General features: G+C 53.3%; 1 protein-coding gene across 1 annotated transcript in view; it reads right to left on the bottom strand.

Annotated features, from left to right (window-relative positions):
• Window positions 1-20,575, bottom strand: part of LOC142258443 (uncharacterized) — a 263,726-nt gene that overhangs the window by 187,277 nt on the left and 55,874 nt on the right. The window lies entirely within an intron of this gene.

The following is a 20,575-nucleotide window of genomic DNA, read 5'->3' as shown; positions in this document are numbered from 1 at the left end:
GACATCACCTGATCCTCCTTATACTACAGACAGGAGAGGACTACAAGCACCAGCATGCCCCTGACATCCCCTGATCCTCCTTATACTGCAGACAGGAGAGGACTACAAGCACCAGCATGCCCCTGACATCACCTGATCCTCCTTATACTGCAGACAGGAGAGGACTACAAGCACCAGCATGCCCCTGACATCACCTGATCCTCCTTATACTGCAGACAGGAGAGGACTACAAGCACCAGCATGCCCCTGACATCACCTGATCCTCCTTATACTACAGACAGGAGAGGACTACAAGCACCAGCATGCCCCTGACATCCCCTGATCCTCCTTATACTGCAGACAGGAGAGGACTACAAGCACCAGCATGCCCCTGACATCACCTGATCCTCCTTATACTACAGACAGGAGAGGACTACAAGCACCAGCATGCCCCTGACATCACCCGATCCTCCTTATACTACAGACAGGAGAGGACTACAAGCACCAGCATGCCCCTGACATCACCTTATCCTCCTTATACTACAGACAGGAGAGGACTACAAGCACCAGCATGCCCCTGACATCACCTGATCCTCCTTATACTACACACAGGAGAGGACTACAAGCACCAGCATGCCCCTGACATCACCTGATCCTCCTTATACTACAGACAGGAGAGGACTACAAGCACCAGCATGCCCCTGACATCACCTGATCCTCCTTATACTACAGACAGGAGAGGACTACAAGCACCAGCATGCCCCTGACATCACCTGATCCTCCTTATACTGCAGACAGGAGAGGACTACAAGCACCAGCATGCCCCTGACATCACCTGATCCTCCTTATACTACAGACAGGAGAGGACTACAAGCACCAGCATGCCCCTGACATCACCTGATCATCCTTATACTGCACACAGGAGAGGACTACAAGCACCAGCATGCCCCTGACATCCCCTGATCCTCCTTATACTACAGACAGGAGAGGACTACAAGCACCAGCATGCCCCTGACATCACCTGATCCTCCTTATACTGCACACAGGAGAGGACTACAAGCACCAGCATGCCCCTGACATCACCTGATCCTCCTTATACTGCACACAGGAGAGGACTACAAGCACCAGCATGCCCCTGACATCCCCTGATCCTCCTTATACTACAGACAGGAGAGGACTACAAGCACCAGCATGCCCCTGACATCCCCTGATCCTCCTTATACTGCAGACAGGAGAGGACTACAAGCACCAGCATGCCCCTGACATCACCTGATCCTCCTTATACTACAGTCAGGAGAGGACTACAAGCACCAGCATGCCCCCGACATCACCTGATCCTCCTTACACTACAGACAGGAGAGGACTACAAGCACCAGCATGCCCCTGACATCACCTGATCCTCCTTATACTACAGTCAGGAGAGGACTACAAGCACCAGCATGCCCCTGACATCACCTGATCCTCCTTATACTACAGACAGGAGAGGACTACAAGCACCAGCATGCCCCTGACATCCCCTGATCCTCCTTATACTGCAGACATGAGAGGACTACAAGCACCAGCATGCCCCTGACATCACCTGATCCTCCTTATACTACAGACAGGAGAGGACTACAAGCACCAGCATGCCCCTGACATCACCTGATCCTCCTTATACTACAGTCAGGAGAGGACTACAAGCACCAGCATGCCCCTGACATCACCTGATCCTCCTTATACTGCAGACAGGAGAGGACTACAAGCACCAGCATGCCCCTGACATCACCTGATCCTCCTTATACTGCAGACAGGAGAGGACTACAAGCACCAGCATGCCCCTGACATCCCCTGATCCTCCTTATACTACAGACAGGAGAGGACTACAAGCACCAGCATGCCCCTGACATCACCTGATCCTCCTTATACTACAGACAGGAGAGGACTACAAGCACCAGCATGCCCCTGACATCACCTGATCCTCATTACACTACAGACAGGAGAGGACTACAAGCACCAGCATGCCCCTGACATCACCTGATCCTCCTTATACTACAGACAGGAGAGGACTACAAGCACCAGCATGCCCCTGACATCACCTGATCCTCCTTATACTGCAGACAGGAGAGGACTACAAGCACCAGCATGCCCCTGACATCACCTGATCCTCCTTATACTACAGACAGGAGAGGACTACAAGCACCAGCATGCCCCTGACATCACCTGATCCTCCTTATACTGCAGACAGGAGAGGACTACAAGCACCAGCATGCCCCTGACATCACCTGATCCTTCTTATACTACAGACAGGAGAGGACTACAAGCACCAGCATGCCCCTGACATCACCTGATCCTCCTTATACTACAGACAGGAGAGGACTACAAGCACCAGCATGCCCCTGACATCACCTGATCCTCCTTATACTACAGACAGGAGAGGACTACAAGCACCAGCATGCCCCTGACATCACCTGATCCTCATTACACTACAGACAGGAGAGGACTACAAGCACCAGCATGCCCCTGACATCACCCGATCCTCCTTATACTGCACACAGGAGAGGACTACAAGCACCAGCATGCCCCTGACATCCCCTGATCCTCATACTACAGACAGGAGAGGACTACAAGCACCAGCATGCCCCTGACATCACCTGATCCTCCTTATACTGCACACAGGAGAGGACTACAAGCACCAGCATGCCCCTGACATCCCCTGATCCTCATACTACAGACAGGAGAGGACTACAAGCACCAGCATGCCCCTGACATCACCTGATCCTCCTTATACTACAGACAGGAGAGGACTACAAGCACCAGCATGCCCCTGACATCACCTGATCCTCCTTATACTACAGACAGGAGAGGACTACAAGCACCAGCATGCCCCTGACATCACCTGATCCTCCTTATACTACAGACAGGAGAGGACTACAAGCACCAGCATGCCCCTGACATCCCCTGATCCTCCTTATACTACAGACAGGAGAGGACTACAAGCACCAGCATGCCCCTGACATCCCCTGACCCTCCTTATACTGCACACAGGAGAGGACTACAAGCACCAGCATGCCCCTGACATCATCACCTGATCCTCCTTATACTGCACACAGGAGAGGACTACAAGCACCAGCATGCCCCTGACATCACCTGATCCTCCTTATACTGCAGACAGGAGAGGACTACAAGCACCAGCATGCCCCTGACATCACCTGATCCTCCTTATACTACACACAGGAGAGGACTACAAGCACCAGCATGCCCCTGACATCACCTGATCCTCCTTATACTACAGACAGGAGAGGACTACAAGCACCAGCATGCCCCTGACATCACCTGATCCTCCTTATACTACAGACAGGAGAGGACTACAAGCACCAGCATGCCCCTGACATCACCTGATCCTCCTTATACTACAGACAGGAGAGGACTACAAGCACCAGCATGCCCCTGACATCACCTGATCCTCATTACACTACAGACAGGAGAGGACTACAAGCACCAGCATGCCCCTGACATCACCTGATCCTCCTTATACTACAGACAGGAGAGGACTACAAGCACCAGCATGCCCCTGACATCACCTGATCCTCCTTATACTGCAGACAGGAGAGGACTACAAGCACCAGCATGCCCCTGACATCACCTGATCCTCCTTACACTGCAGACAGGAGAGGACTACAAGCACCAGCATGCCCCTGACATCACCTGATCCTCCTTATACTACAGACAGGAGAGGACTACAAGCACCAGCATGCCCCTGACATCCCCTGATCCTCCTTACACTGCACACAGGAGAGGACTACAAGCACCAGCATGCCCCTGACATCACCTGATCCTCCTTATACTACAGACAGGAGAGGACTACAAGCACCAGCATGCCCCTGACATCACCTGATCCTCCTTATACTACAGACAGGAGAGGACTACAAGCACCAGCATGCCCCTGACATCACCTGATCCTCCTTATACTGCAGACAGGAGAGGACTACAAGCACCAGCATGCCCCTGACATCACCTGATCCTCCTTACACTGCAGACAGGAGAGGACTACAAGCACCAGCATGCCCCTGACATCACCTGATCCTCCTTATACTACAGACAGGAGAGGACTACAAGCACCAGCATGCCCCTGACATCACCTGATCCTCCTTATACTACAGACAGGAGAGGACTACAAGCACCAGCATGCCCCTGACATCACCTGATCCTCCTTATACTGCAGACAGGAGAGGACTACAAGCACCAGCATGCCCCTGACATCACCCGATCCTCCTTATACTACAGACAGGAGAGGACTACAAGCACCAGCATGCCCCTGACATCACCCGATCCTCCTTACACTGCAGACAGGAGAGGACTACAAGCACCAGCATGCCCCTGACATCACCTGATCCTCCTTATACTGCAGACAGGAGAGGACTACAAGCACCAGCATGCCCCTGACATCACCTGATCATCCTTATACTGCACACAGGAGAGGACTACAAGCACCAGCATGCCCCTGACATCACCTGATTCTCCTTATACTGCAGACAGGAGAGGACTACAAGCACCAGCATGCCCCTGACATCACCTGATCCTCCTTATACTACAGACAGGAGAGGACTACAAGCACCAGCATGCCCCTGACATCACCTGATCCTCCTTATACTACAGACAGGAGAGGACTACAAGCACCAGCATGCCCCTGACATCACCTGATCCTCCTTATACTGCAGACAGGAGAGGACTACAAGCACCAGCATGCCCCTGACATCACCTGATCCTCCTTATACTACAGACAGGAGAGGACTACAAGCACCAGCATGCCCCTGACATCACCTGATCCTCCTTATACTACACACAGGAGAGGACTACAAGCACCAGCATGCCCCTGACATCACCTGATCCTCCTTATACTGCAGACAGGAGAGGACTACAAGCACCAGCATGCCCCTGATATCACCTGATCCTCCTTACACTGCAGACAGGAGAGGACTACAAGCACCAGCATGCCCCTGATATCACCTGATCCTCCTTACACTGCAGACAGGAGAGGACTACAAGCACCAGCATGCCCCTGACATCACCCGATCCTCCTTATACTACAGACAGGAGAGGACTACAAGCACCAGCATGCCCCTGACATCACCTGATCCTCCTTATACTGCAGACAGGAGAGGACTACAAGCACCAGCATGCCCCTGACATCACCTGATCCTCCTTATGCTACAGACAGGAGAGGACTACAAGCACCAGCATGCCCCTGAGATCACCTGATCCTCCTTATACTGCAGACAGGAGAGGACTACAAGCACCAGCATGCCCCTGAGATCACCTGATCCTCCTTATACTACAGACAGGAGAGGACTACAAGCACCAGCATGCCCCTGACATCACCTGATCCTCCTTATGCTACAGACAGGAGAGGACTACAAGCACCAGCATGCCCCTGAGATCACCTGATCCTCCTTATACTGCAGACAGGAGAGGACTACAAGCACCAGCATGCCCCTGACATCACCTGATCCTCCTTATACTACAGACAGGAGAGGACTACAAGCACCAGCATGCCCCTGACATCACCTGATCCTCCTTACACTGCACACAGGAGAGGACTACAAGCACCAGCATGCCCCTGACATCACCTGATCCTCCTTATACTACAGACAGGAGAGGACTACAAGCACCAGCATGCCCCTGACATCACCTGATCCTCCTTACACTGCAGACAGGAGAGGACTACAAGCACCAGCATGCCCCTGACATCACCTGATCCTCATACTACAGACAGGAGAGGACTACAAGCACCAGCATGCCCCTGACATCACCTGATCCTCCTTATACTATAGACAGGAGAGGACTACAAGCACCAGCATGCCCCTGACATCACCTGATCCTCCTTATACTACACACAGGAGAGGACTACAAGCACCAGCATGCCCCTGACATCACCTGATCCTCCTTACACTGCAGACAGGAGAGGACTACAAGCACCAGCATGCCCCTGACATCCCCTGATCCTCCTTATACTACAGACAGGAGAGGACTACAAGCACCAGCATGCCCCTGACATCACCTGATCCTCCTTATACTACACACAGGAGAGGACTACAAGCACCAGCATGCCCCTGACATCACCTGATCCTCCTTACACTGCAGACAGGAGAGGACTACAAGCACCAGCATGCCCCTGACATCCCCTGATCCTCCTTATACTACAGACAGGAGAGGACTACAAGCACCAGCATGCCCCTGACATCACCTGATCCTCCTTATACTACAGACAGGAGAGAACTACAAGCACCAGCATGCCCCTGACATCACCTGATCCTCCTTATACTACAGACAGGAGAGAACTACAAGCACCAGCATGCCCCTGACTTCACCCGATGCTCCTTATACTGCAAACAGGAGAGGACTACAAGCACCAGCATGCCCCTGACATCACCCGATCCTCCTTATACTGCAGACAGGAGAGGACTACAAGCACCAGCATGCCCCTGACATCACCTGATCCTCCTTATACTGCACACAGGAAAGGACTACAAGCACCAGCATGCCCCTGACATCACCTGATCCTCCTTATACTGCACACAGGAGAGGACTACAAGCACCAGCATGCCCCTGACATCACCTGATCCTCCTTATACTACAGACAGGAGAGGACTACAAGCACCAGCATGCCCCTGACATCACCTGATCCTCCTTATACTGCAGACAGGAGAGGACTACAAGCACCAGCATGCCCCTGACATCACCTGATCCTCCTTACACTGCAGACAGGAGAGGACTACAAGCACCAGCATGCCCCTGACATCACCTGATCCTCCTTATACTACAGACAGGAGAGGACTACAAGCACCAGCATGCCCCTGACATCACCTGATCCTCCTTATACTACAGACAGGAGAGGACTACAAGCACCAGCATGCCCCTGACATCACCTGATCCTCCTTATACTGCAGACAGGAGAGGACTACAAGCACCAGCATGCCCCTGACATCACCTGATCCTCCTTATACTACAGACAGGAGAGGACTACAAGCACCAGCATGCCCCTGACATCACCTGATCCTCCTTATACTACACACAGGAGAGGACTACAAGCACCAGCATGCCCCTGACATCACCCGATCCTCCTTATACTACAGACAGGAGAGGACTACAAGCACCAGCATGCCCCTGACATCACCTGATCCTCCTTATACTACAGACAGGAGAGGACTACAAGCACCAGCATGCCCCTGACATCACCTGATCCTCCTTATACTGCACACAGGAGAGGACTACAAGCACCAGCATGCCCCTGACATCACCTGATCCTCCTTATACTACAGACAGGAGAGGACTACAAGCACCAGCATGCCCCTGACATCACCTGATCCTCCTTACACTACAGACAGGAGAGGACTACAAGCACCAGCATGCCCCTGACATCACCTTATCCTCCTTATACTGCAGACAGGAGAGGACTACAAGCACCAGCATGCCCCTGACATCACCTGATCCTCCTTATACTACAGACAGGAGAGGACTACAAGCACCAGCATGCCCCTGACATCACCTGATCCTCCTTACACTACAGACAGGAGAGGACTACAAGCACCAGCATGCCCCTGACATCACCTGATCCTCCTTACACTACAGACAGGAGAGGACTACAAGCACCAGCATGCCCCTGACATCACCTGATCCTCCTTATACTACACACAGGAGAGGACTACAAGCACCAGCATGCCCCTGACATCACCTGATCCTCCTTATACTACAGACAGGAGAGGACTACAAGCACCAGCATGCCCCTGACATCACCTGATCCTCCTTATACTACAGACAGGAGAGGACTACAAGCACCAGCATGCCCCTGACATCACCTGATCCTCATACTACAGACAGGAGAGGACTACAAGCACCAGCATGCCCCTGACATCCCCTGATCCTCCTTATACTACACACAGGAGAGGACTACAAGCACCAGCATGCCCCTGACATCACCTGATCCTCCTTACACTGCAGACAGGAGAGGACTACAAGCACCAGCATGCCCCTGACATCACCTGATCCTCATACTACAGACAGGAGAGGACTACAAGCACCAGCATGCCCCTGACATCCCCTGATCCTCCTTATACTACACACAGGAGAGGACTACAAGCACCAGCATGCCCCTGACATCACCTGATCCTCCTTATACTGCGCACAGGAGAGGACTACAAGCACCAGCATGCCCCTGACATCACCTGATCCTCCTTATACTGCAGACAGGAGAGGACTACAAGCACCAGCATGCCCCTGACATCACCTGATCCTTCTTATACTACAGACAGGAGAGGACTACAAGCACCAGCATGCCCCTGACATCACCTGATCCTCCTTATACTACAGACAGGAGAGGACTACAAGCACCAGCATGCCCCTGACATCACCTGATCCTCCTTATACTACACACAGGAGAGGACTACAAGCACCAGCATGCCCCTGACATCACCTGATCCTCCTTACACTGCAGACAGGAGAGGACTACAAGCACCAGCATGCCCCTGACATCCCCTGATCCTCCTTATACTACAGACAGGAGAGGACTACAAGCACCAGCATGCCCCTGACATCACCTTATCCTCCTTATACTGCAGACAGGAGAGGACTACAAGCACCAGCATGCCCCTGACATCACCTGATCCTCCTTATACTACAGACAGGAGAGGACTACAAGCACCAGCATGCCCCTGACATCACCTGATCCTCCTTACACTACAGACAGGAGAGGACTACAAGCACCAGCATGCCCCTGACATCACCTGATCCTCCTTACACTACAGACAGGAGAGGACTACAAGCACCAGCATGCCCCTGACATCACCTGATCCTCCTTATACTGCAGACAGGAGAGGACTACAAGCACCAGCATGCCCCTGACATCACCTGATCCTCCTTATACTGCAGAAAGGAGAGGACTACAAGCACCAGCATGCCCCTGACATCACCTGATCCTCCTTATACTACAGACAGGAGAGGACTACAAGCACCAGCATGCCCCTGACATCACCTGATCCTCCTTATACTGCAGACAGGAGAGGACTACAAGCACCAGCATGCCCCTGACATCACCCGATCCTCCTTATACTACAGACAGGAGAGGACTACAAGCACCAGCATGCCCCTGACATCACCTTATCCTCCTTATACGACAGGAGAGGACTACAAGCACCAGCATGCCCCTGACATCACCTGATCCTCCTTATACTACAGACAGGAGAGGACTACAAGCACCAGCATGCCCCTGACATCACCTGATCCTCCTTATACTACAGACAGGAGAGGACTACAAGCACCAGCATGCCCCTGACATCACCTGATCCTCCTTATACTACAGACAGGAGAGGACTACAAGCACCAGCATGCCCCTGACATCACCTGATCCTCCTTATACTACACACAGGAGAGGACTACAAGCACCAGCATGCCCCTGACATCACCTGATCATCCTTATACTGCACACAGGAGAGGACTACAAGCACCAGCATGCCCCTGACATCCCCTGATCCTCCTTATACTACAGACAGGAGAGGACTACAAGCACCAGCATGCCCCTGACATCACCTGATCCTCCTTATACTACACACAGGAGAGGACTACAAGCACCAGCATGCCCCTGACATCACCCGATCCTCCTTATACTGCACACAGGAGAGGACTACAAGCACCAGCATGCCCCTGACATCCCCTGATCCTCCTTATACTACACACAGGAGAGGACTACAAGCACCAGCATGCCCCTGACATCACCCGATCCTCCTTATACTGCACACAGGAGAGGACTACAAGCACCAGCATGCCCCTGACATCACCTGATCCTCCTTATACTACAGACAGGAGAGGACTACAAGCACCAGCATGCCCCTGACATCACCTGATCCTCCTTATACTGCAGACAGGAGAGGACTACAAGCACCAGCATGCCCCTGACATCCCCTGATCCTCCTTATACTGCAGACAGGAGAGGACTACAAGCACCAGCATGCCCCTGACATCACCTGATCCTCCTTATACTGCACACAGGAGAGGACTACAAGCACCAGCATGCCCCTGACATCACCTGATCCTCCTTACACTACAGACAGGAGAGGACTACAAGCACCAGCATGCCCCTGACATCCCCTGATCCTCCTTATACTGCAGACAGGAGAGGACTACAAGCACCAGCATGCCCCTGACATCACCTGATCCTCCTTATACTGCACACAGGAGAGGACTACAAGCACCAGCATGCCCCTGACATCACCTGATCCTCCTTATACTGCAGACAGGAGAGGACTACAAGCACCAGCATGCCCCTGACATCACCTGATCCTCCTTATACTACAGACAGGAGAGGACTACAAGCACCAGCATGACCCTGACATCACCTGATCCTCCTTATACTGCACACAGGAGAGGACTACAAGCACCAGCATGCCCCTGACATCACCTGATCCTCCTTATACTACAGACAGGAGAGGACTACAAGCACCAGCATGCCCCTGACATCACCTGATCCTCCTTATACTACAGTCAGGAGAGGACTACAAGCACCAGCATGCCCCTGACATCACCTGATCCTCCTTATACTACAGACAGGAGAGGACTACAAGCACCAGCATGCCCCTGACATCACCTGATCCTCCTTACACTGCACACAGGAGAGGACTACAAGCACCAGCATGCCCCTGACATCACCTGATCCTCCTTATACTACAGACAGGAGAGGACTACAAGCACCAGCATGCCCCTGACATCCCCTGATCCTCCTTATACTACAGACAGGAGAGGACTACAAGCACCAGCATGCCCCTGACATCACCTGATCCTCCTTATACTGCAGACAGGAGAGGACTACAAGCACCAGCATGCCCCTGACATCACCTGATCCTCCTTATACTACAGTCAGGAGAGGACTACAAGCACCAGCATGCCCCTGACATCACCTGATCCTCCTTATACTACAGTCAGGAGAGGACTACAAGCACCAGCATGCCCCTGACATCACCTGATCCTCCTTATACTACAGTCAGGAGAGGACTACAAGCACCAGCATGCCCCTGACATCACCTGATCCTCCTTATACTACAGACAGGAGAGGACTACAAGCACCAGCATGCCCCTGACATCACCTGATCCTCCTTATACTACAGTCAGGAGAGGACTACAAGCACCAGCATGCCCCTGACATCACCTGATCCTCCTTACACTGCAGACAGGAGAGGACTACAAGCACCAGCATGCCCCTGACATCACCTGATCCTCCTTATACTACAGTCAGGAGAGGACTACAAGCACCAGCATGCCCCTGACATCCCCTGATCCTCCTTACACTGCAGACAGGAGAGGACTACAAGCACCAGCATGCCCCTGACATCACCTGATCCTCCTTATACTACAGACAGGAGAGGACTACAAGCACCAGCATGCCCCTGACATCACCTGATCCTCCTTATACTACAGTCAGGAGAGGACTACAAGCACCAGCATGCCCCTGACATCACCTGATCCTCCTTACACTGCAGACAGGAGAGGACTACAAGCACCAGCATGCCCCTGACATCACCTGATCCTCCTTATACTGCAGACAGGAGAGGACTACAAGCACCAGCATGCCCCTGACATCACCTGATCCTCCTTATACTACAGACAGGAGAGGACTACAAGCACCAGCATGCCCCTGACATCACCTGATCCTCCTTATACTACAGACAGGAGAGGACTACAAGCACCAGCATGCCCCTGACATCACCTGATCCTCCTTATACTACAGTCAGGAGAGGACTACAAGCACCAGCATGCCCCTGACATCACCTGATCCTCCTTATACTACAGTCAGGAGAGGACTACAAGCACCAGCATGCCCCTGACATCACCTGATCCTCCTTACACTGCAGACAGGAGAGGACTACAAGCACCAGCATGCCCCTGACATCACCTGATCCTCCTTATACTACAGTCAGGAGAGGACTACAAGCACCAGCATGCCCCTGACATCCCCTGATCCTCCTTACACTGCAGACAGGAGAGGACTACAAGCACCAGCATGCCCCTGACATCACCTGATCCTCCTTATACTACAGACAGGAGAGGACTACAAGCACCAGCATGCCCCTGACATCACCTGATCCTCCTTATACTGCACACAGGAGAGGACTACAAGCACCAGCATGCCCCTGACATCACCTGATCCTCCTTACACTGCAGACAGGAGAGGACTACAAGCACCAGCATGCCCCTGACATCACCTGATCCTCCTTATACTGCAGACAGGAGAGGACTACAAGCACCAGCATGCCCCTGACATCACCTGATCCTCCTTATACTACAGACAGGAGAGGACTACAAGCACCAGCATGCCCCTGACATCACCTGATCCTCCTTATACTACAGACAGGAGAGGACTACAAGCACCAGCATGCCCCTGACATTACCTGATCCTCCTTATACTGCAGACAGGAGAGGACTACAAGCACCAGCATGCCCCTGACATCACCCGATCCTCCTTATACTGCAGACAGGAGAGGACTACAAGCACCAGCATGCCCCTGACATCACCTGATCCTCCTTATACTGCAGACAGGAGAGGACTACAAGCACCAGCATGCCCCTGACATCACCTGATCCTCCTTATACTACAGACAGGAGAGGACTACAAGCACCAGCATGCCCCTGACATCACCTGATCCTCCTTATACTACAGACAGGAGAGGACTACAAGCACCAGCATGCCCCTGACATCACCCGATCCTCCTTATACTGCAGACAGGAGAGGACTACAAGCACCAGCATGCCCCTGACATCACCTGATCCTCCTTATACTGCACACAGGAGAGGACTACAAGCACCAGCATGCCCCTGACATCACCTGATCCTCCTTATACTACAGACAGGAGAGGACTACAAGCACCAGCATGCCCCTGACATCACCCGATCCTCCTTATACTACAGACAGGAGAGGACTACAAGCACCAGCATGCCCCTGACATCACCCGATCCACCTTATACTGCAGACAGGAGAGGACTACAAGCACCAGCATGCCCCTGACATCACCTGATCCTCCTTATACTACAGACAGGAGAGGACTACAAGCACCAGCATGCCCCTGACATCACCTGATCCTCCTTATACTGCAGACAGGAGAGGACTACAAGCACCAGCATGCCCCTGACATCACCTGATCCTCCTTATACTGCAGACAGGAGAGGACTACAAGCACCAGCATGCCCCTGACATCACCTGATCCTCCTTATACTACAGTCAGGAGAGGACTACAAGCACCAGCATGCCCCTGACATCACCTGATCCTCCTTATACTGCAGACAGGAGAGGACTACAAGCACCAGCATGCCCCTGACATCACCCGATCCTCCTTATACTGCAGACAGGAGAGGACTACAAGCACCAGCATGCCCCTGACATCACCTGATCCTCCTTATACTGCAGACAGGAGAGGACTACATGCACCAGCATGCCCCTGACATCACCTGATCCTCCTTATACTACAGACAGGAGAGGACTACAAGCACCAGCATGCCCCTGACATCACCTGATCCTCCTTATACTACAGACAGGAGAGGACTACAAGCACCAGCATGCCCCTGACATCACCCGATCCTCCTTATACTGCAGACAGGAGAGGACTACAAGCACCAGCATGCCCCTGACATCACCTGATCCTCCTTATACTGCACACAGGAGAGGACTACAAGCACCAGCATGCCCCTGACATCACCTGATCCTCCTTATACTACAGACAGGAGAGGACTACAAGCACCAGCATGCCCCTGACATCACCCGATCCACCTTATACTGCAGACAGGAGAGGACTACAAGCACCAGCATGCCCCTGACATCACCTGATCCTCCTTATACTACAGACAGGAGAGGACTACAAGCACCAGCATGCCCCTGACATCACCTGATCCTCCTTATACTGCAGACAGGAGAGGACTACAAGCACCAGCATGCCCCTGACATCACCTGATCCTCCTTACACTACAGACAGGAGAGGACTACAAGCACCAGCATGCCCCTGACATCACCTGATCCTCCTTACACTGCAGACAGGAGAGGACTACAAGCACCAGCATGCCCCTGACATCACCTGATCCTCCTTATACTACAGTCAGGAGAGGACTACAAGCACCAGCATGCCCCTGACATCCCCTGATCCTCCTTACACTGCAGACAGGAGAGGACTACAAGCACCAGCATGCCCCTGACATCACCTGATCCTCCTTATACTACAGACAGGAGAGGACTACAAGCACCAGCATGCCCCTGACATCACCTGATCCTCCTTATACTGCAGACAGGAGAGGACTACAAGCACCAGCATGCCCCTGACATCACCTGATCCTCCTTATACTGCAGACAGGAGAGGACTACAAGCACCAGCATGCCCCTGACATCACCTGATCCTCCTTATACTACAGTCAGGAGAGGACTACAAGCACCAGCATGCCCCTGACATCACCTGATCCTCCTTATACTGCAGACAGGAGAGGACTACAAGCACCAGCATGCCCCTGACATCACCTGATCCTCCTTACACTGCAGACAGGAGAGTACTACAAGCACCAGCATGAACCTGACATCACCCGATCCTCCTTATACTACACACAGGAGAGGACTACAAGCACCAGCATGCCCCTGACATCACCCGATCCTCCTTATACTACAGACAGGAGAGGACTACAAGCACCAGCATGCCCCTGACATCACCCGATCCTCCTTATACTACACACAGGAGAGGACTACAAGCACCAGCATGCCCCTGACATCACCTGATTCTGCTGCATGTGTCGCTCTGGTATGTTTGTAACTGACCCCTCCATGACCTACCACCCCCCATCCCCCCTTTTTTTCTGACCCCCTTGTTTACTCTACCTGTGGTATCCCACATCTGGGCCCAGCTTTGAGTTAAGTAATCAGGATGAGTAGCGGCCCCTCCCTTCTGTGACACGCCTGAGTGTACGGCTAACAATATATATTTGGCCTATGCTCTCGGCTGAGGCGTGTGCAGCTATAAGAGTACTACAATGAATTAGACCAGAATTGGACCACAAGGTAACAGGATCCATAGTCACTGTACACAATGTCTGTTTCTCTTCACCCTATAATACTTCACTTACTACTAAACCCACAGTAATGAACTAGCCATCTCTCCCTCCATCCTCCCCACCCATCTCTCCCTCCATCCTCCCCACCCATCTCTCCCTCCATCCTCCCCACCCATCTCTCCCTCCATCCTCCCCACCCATCGTACCCTCCATCCTCCCCACCCATCTCTCCCTCCATCCTCCCCACCCATCTCTCCCTCCATCCTCCCCACCCATCTCTCCCTCCATCCTCCCCACCCATCTCTCCCTCCATCCTCCCCACGCATCTCTCCCTCCATCCTCCCCACCCATCGTACCCTCCATCCTCCCCACCCATCTCTCCCTCCATCCTCCCCACGCATCTCTCCCTCCATCCTCCCCACCCATCTCTCCCTCCATCTCTCCCTCCATCTCTCCCTCCATCTCTCCCTCCATCTCTCCCTCCATCCTCCCCACCCATCTCTCCCTCCATCCTCCCCACCCATCTCTCCCTCCATCCTCCCCACGCATCTCTCCCTCCATCCTCCCCACCCATCTCTCCCTCCATCCTCCCCACCCATCTCTCCCTCCATCCTCCCCACGCATCTCTCCCTCCATCCTCCCCACCAATCTCTCCCTCCATCCTCCCCACCCATCTCTCCCTCCATCCTCCCCACCCATCTCTCCCTCCATCCTCCCCACCCATCTCTCCCTCCATCCTCCCCACCCATCTCTCCCTCCATCCTCCCCACCCATCTCTCCCTCCATCCTCCCCACGCATCTCTCCCTCCATCCTCCCCACGCATCTCTCCCTCCATCCTCCCCACGCATCTCTCCCTCCATCCTCCCCACGCATCTCTCCCTCCATCCTCCCCACACATCTCTCCCTCCATCCTCCCCACGCATCTCTCCCTCCATCCTCCCCACCCATCTCTCCCTCCATCTCTCCCTCCATCTCTCCCTCCATCTCTCCCTCCATCTCTCCCTCCATCCTCCCCACCCATCTCTCCCTCCATCCTCCCCACCCATCTTTCCCTCCATCCTCCCCACCCATCTCTCCCTCCATCCTCCCCACCCATCTCTCCCTCCATCCTCCCCACCCATCTCTCCCTCCATCCTCCCCACGCATCTCTCCCTCCATCCTCCCCACCCATCTCTCCCTCCATCTCTCCCTCCATCTCTCCCTCCATCTCTCCCTCCATCTCTCCCTCCATCCTCCCCACCCATCTCTCCCTCCATCCTCCCCACCCATCTTTCCCTCCATCCTCCCCACCCATCTCTCCCTCCATCCTCCCCACCCATCTTTCCCTCCATCCTCCCCACCCATCTCTCCCTCCATCCTCCCCACCCATCTCTCCCTCCATCCTCCCCACGCATCTCTCCCTCCATCCTCCCCACGCATCTCTCCCTCCATCCTCCCCACCCATCTCTCCCTCCATCTCTCCCTCCATCTCTCCCTCCATCTCTCCCTCCATCTCTCCCTCCATCCTCCCCACCCATCTCTCCCTCCATCCTCCCCACCCATCTTTCCCTCCATCCTCCCCACCCATCTCTCCCTCCATCCTCCCCACCCATCTCTCCCTCCATCCTCCCCACCCATCTCTCCCTCCATCCTCCCCACCCATCTCTCCCTCCATCCTCCCCACCCATCTCACCTTTTCAAATCTGTTCCTCCACATTTAGGCTATGTGCGCACTTACCGGATTTTGCCGCGGATTTTTTGCGGTTTTGCTGCATGTTTCGCTGCAGAAAATGTTCATAACTAGTGATGAGCGAGCATGCTTGTTACTACTCGGTACTCGCACGAGTATCACTGTACTCGGGCTACTCGGCGGGGACCGAGTAATCTCGCGATACTCGTGCTGTACTCGTGGTCTTCATTTCTGCATGTTGGCGCTCTTTTGAGAGCCAGCCCTCATGCAGGGATTGGCTGGCAGACCACTGCAATGCCACAGCCCTGTTAGTTGTGGAATTGCAGTGATTGGCCGGCCTGCACAGCGTGACCGAGCCTTTATACCGGCGGGCGCGCTGTGCTCTGCTCACAGCGATCCAGACAGTCAGTGCAGGGAGAGTGTTGCTGCTTCAGGGAAAGCTTTGCGGCCCTTTATAGCTATTCCCGTAGCAGGGCTGCAAACAGTGTGACCAGAAGTCCTTCTCAGGACTATTGTAGTTGTATACAGGCAGGCAGGGTATAGCCAGGTCGGAGTACAGTAGCAGAGTCCTTCTCAGGACTATTGTTGCTATATACAGGCAGGGTATAGCCAGGTCGGAATACAGGCTAGTGACCAGAAGAGTCCTTGTCAGGACTATTGTAGCAGTATACAGGCAGGCAGGCAGGCAGGCAGGGTATATAGCCATTCCTAGTGGTGACCGTATACCAGCCTTCATCATATCTGGGGCTGGTGTACACAGTGTAAAACAGTCCAGATAGTGTCAGACTTCTCAGTAATTGTCGCTCCTAAAAACCAGTTAGGTTCTTATTGCGTCCGTGCTTGCATTTAAAAACCGCACGTGTGTGGCAGTCGGTGGCAGCGTACAGGTGCACTTGTGTGCGTTTTTACAAAAATATTATATAACGCACAAGTGTAGTGTATAATACACGTCAGTCAGCAGTGGCTGATAGTGTCAGAGTTCTTAATTTTTGCTCCTAAAACCTGTGTTAGGTTCTTAGTGCGTCCGTGCTTGGTTTTTAAAACCGCACGTGTGTGGCAGTCGGTGGCAGCGTACAGGTGCACTTGTGTGCGTTTTGCACAAACTTGGATATAACTCACAAGTCTAGTGAATACACGTCAGCACAGCATTGCAAAATGCGCAAGGGCGTTGGCAAGGAACAAGGAAGTGGACGTGATGGTGGTGCAGGCAGAGGCCGAGGTCGTGGGCAAGCTCTAATTTCGCCACAACAAAGGGCCACATATACTCGCTCGCACGTCCTGTCCCAAATTCTTGGGGACCACAGCAATACACCGCTCTTGAACCAAGACCAGTGTCAACAGGTTGTTAGTTGGATAGCGGATAATGCTTCCAGTCAGATTGGCACCACCACAAACACTCTGTCTTCCACACGGTCAAGTGTCAGTAGCCGTGATACTGCACCGCACATTTCAGAACCTGATCCTCCTTCCTACCACCAGGCCGAGTACACGTCCACGGACATTACTGATCCCACACTTGGACACTCGGAAGAGCTGTTCACGTTTCCATTCGCACATTCTGGCCTCTCGCAAGCTCCTGTTGAAGTGGGTCATGAGGAGATCGTATGTACAGATGGCCAAATATTTGAGCAGCCACGTTCTCACGAAGTTGGCAACGTGTCTCAACAAGGGGTGGACGATGATGAGACACAATTGTCAGGAAGTCAGGAGGAGGAGCAGGGTGCGGAAGAGGAAGACGACGTGGTGGATGATCCAGTAACTGACCCAACCTGGCAGGAGGATATGCAGAGCGAGGACAGCAGTGCACAGGGGGAGGGAGGCGTAGCATCCCAACAGGCAGTAAGAAGCAGGGTGGTGGCTCCAGGCAGAAGTCAGGCAACTGTTCCCCGAAACAACAACACGACACAAGGTGCCTGTACAAATGTTAGGTCTTCCCGAGTCTGGCAGTTTTTTAAGTTGGCTCCAGATGATTCTAAAAAGGCCATTTGCAACACCTGCCATGCCAGCATCAGCAGGGGTACCAAAACTAGCAGCCTGACCACCACCAGCATGATCAGGCACATGTCAGCCAAGCAGCCGACTTTGTGGGAAGTACAACAGAGTCGAGGAGCAGTGCTTGCTACGTCTTCGCTTTGTGCATGCGAGCCAATCCCCTGTCCATGCTGCCTGCGAACAAGCTTCCTCCGGTCCTGCACCTGCAGTTGCCCACGCAGAAATAACACCATCATCAAGCACGTCCTTGTCCCAGCGCAGCGCTCAGTTATCCATTCAGCAAACCTTTGAACGCAGGCGCAAATACACTGCCAACGCCCCACATGCCACACTTCTAAATGCTAACATTTCGCGACTGCTTGCGCTGGAAATGTTGCCTTTTAGGCTGGTGGAGACAGAAGCATTCCGCGACCTGATGGCGGCAGCTGTCCCACGTTACTCGGTCCCCAGCCGCCACTATTTCTCCCGGTGTGCCGTCCCCGCGTTGCATAACCACGTGTCACAAAACATCACACGTGCCCTGAACAACGCTGTTTCAGCCAAAGTCCACCTAACCACAGACACGTGGACAAGTGCTTGTGGGCAAGGCCGCTACATCTCGTTGACGGCACACTGGGTTAATATTGTGGAAGCTGGGACCCAGTCTGAGCGAGGGACGGAACACGTCCTTCCCACACCAAGGTTTGCAGGCCCTACCTCAGTCAGGGTTTCACCCACACTCTTCAGCTCCGGAATGTCATGCTCCTCAGCCTCCTCCTCCTCCTGCGCATCCTCATCCACTGTACCCTCCACACCAGTCACAAGCTGGAAGCACTGCAGCACTGCCTCGGCGAAGCGGCAACAGGCTGTGCTGAAGCTAATCTGCATAGGTAACAAACCCCACAATGCAGAAGAGGTGTGGACAGCTCTGAAACAGCAGGCAGATCACTGGCTCACACCTCTGAACCTAAAGCCAGGAAAGGTCGTGTGTGACAATGGCCGGAACCTGGTGGCGGCTTTGAGGCGAGGCCAGCTGACACATGTTCCATGCGTGGCCCATGTGCTCAACCTCGTGGTTCAGCGGTTTCTAAAGTCATACCCAGAGCTGTCTGATCTGCTGGTAAAAGTTCGCCGCCTGTCTGCACATTTTCGAAAGTCACCTACTGCTTCAGCCGGCCTTGCCGGCTTTCAGCGCCGTTTGCATCTTCCGGCTCACAGACTGGTGTGTGATGTCCCCACGCGTTGGAATTCAACTCTGCACATGTTGGTCAGGATATGTGAGCAGAAGAGGGCAGTTGTTGAGTACCTGCATCACCTAAGCCGTCGGGAAATGGGTCAAACTCCAAACATAACACCTGAGGAGTGGAGATGGATGTCCGACCTATGTACCATCCTCCAAAACTTTGAGGACTCCACCAAGATGGTGAGTGGTGATGACGCCATTATTAGCGTCACCATACCGCTTCTCTGCCTTCTAAAACGGTCTCTGCTCAAAAACAAACATGATGCATTGCAGGCGGAGCGCGATGAGTTGGAGCAGGAAACAGTAGTAGGTGTGGGTGATAACACACAGCCCAGCCTCGTCTCATCACAACGTGCAGTCGAGGACTATGACGAGGAGGAGGATGAAGACATGGAGCAACTCTCCGGCCAAATTGAGGATATGACATGCACACCAGTCATATCCTCGGTTCAGCGTGGCTGGCCAGAGGACAGGGTAGATGAGGAGGAGGAGGAGGAGGAGGACAGCATGTTCAGTCATCGTGTTGGTCAGGATACTGAAGTACTGGCTGTTAAGAGTCTGGCGCACATGGCTGACTTTATGGTAAGCTGCCTGTCTCGTGACCCTCGCGTTAAGAACATCTTGGCCGACAATCATTACTGGTTGGTAACACTGTTAGACCCACGCT

The sequence above is a fragment of the Anomaloglossus baeobatrachus genome, chromosome 1 (genome assembly GCF_048569485.1).
Source record: "Anomaloglossus baeobatrachus isolate aAnoBae1 chromosome 1, aAnoBae1.hap1, whole genome shotgun sequence".
Lineage (NCBI taxonomy): Eukaryota > Metazoa > Chordata > Amphibia > Anura > Aromobatidae > Anomaloglossus > Anomaloglossus baeobatrachus.
This window is presented reverse-complemented; position numbering and strand designations above follow the sequence as displayed.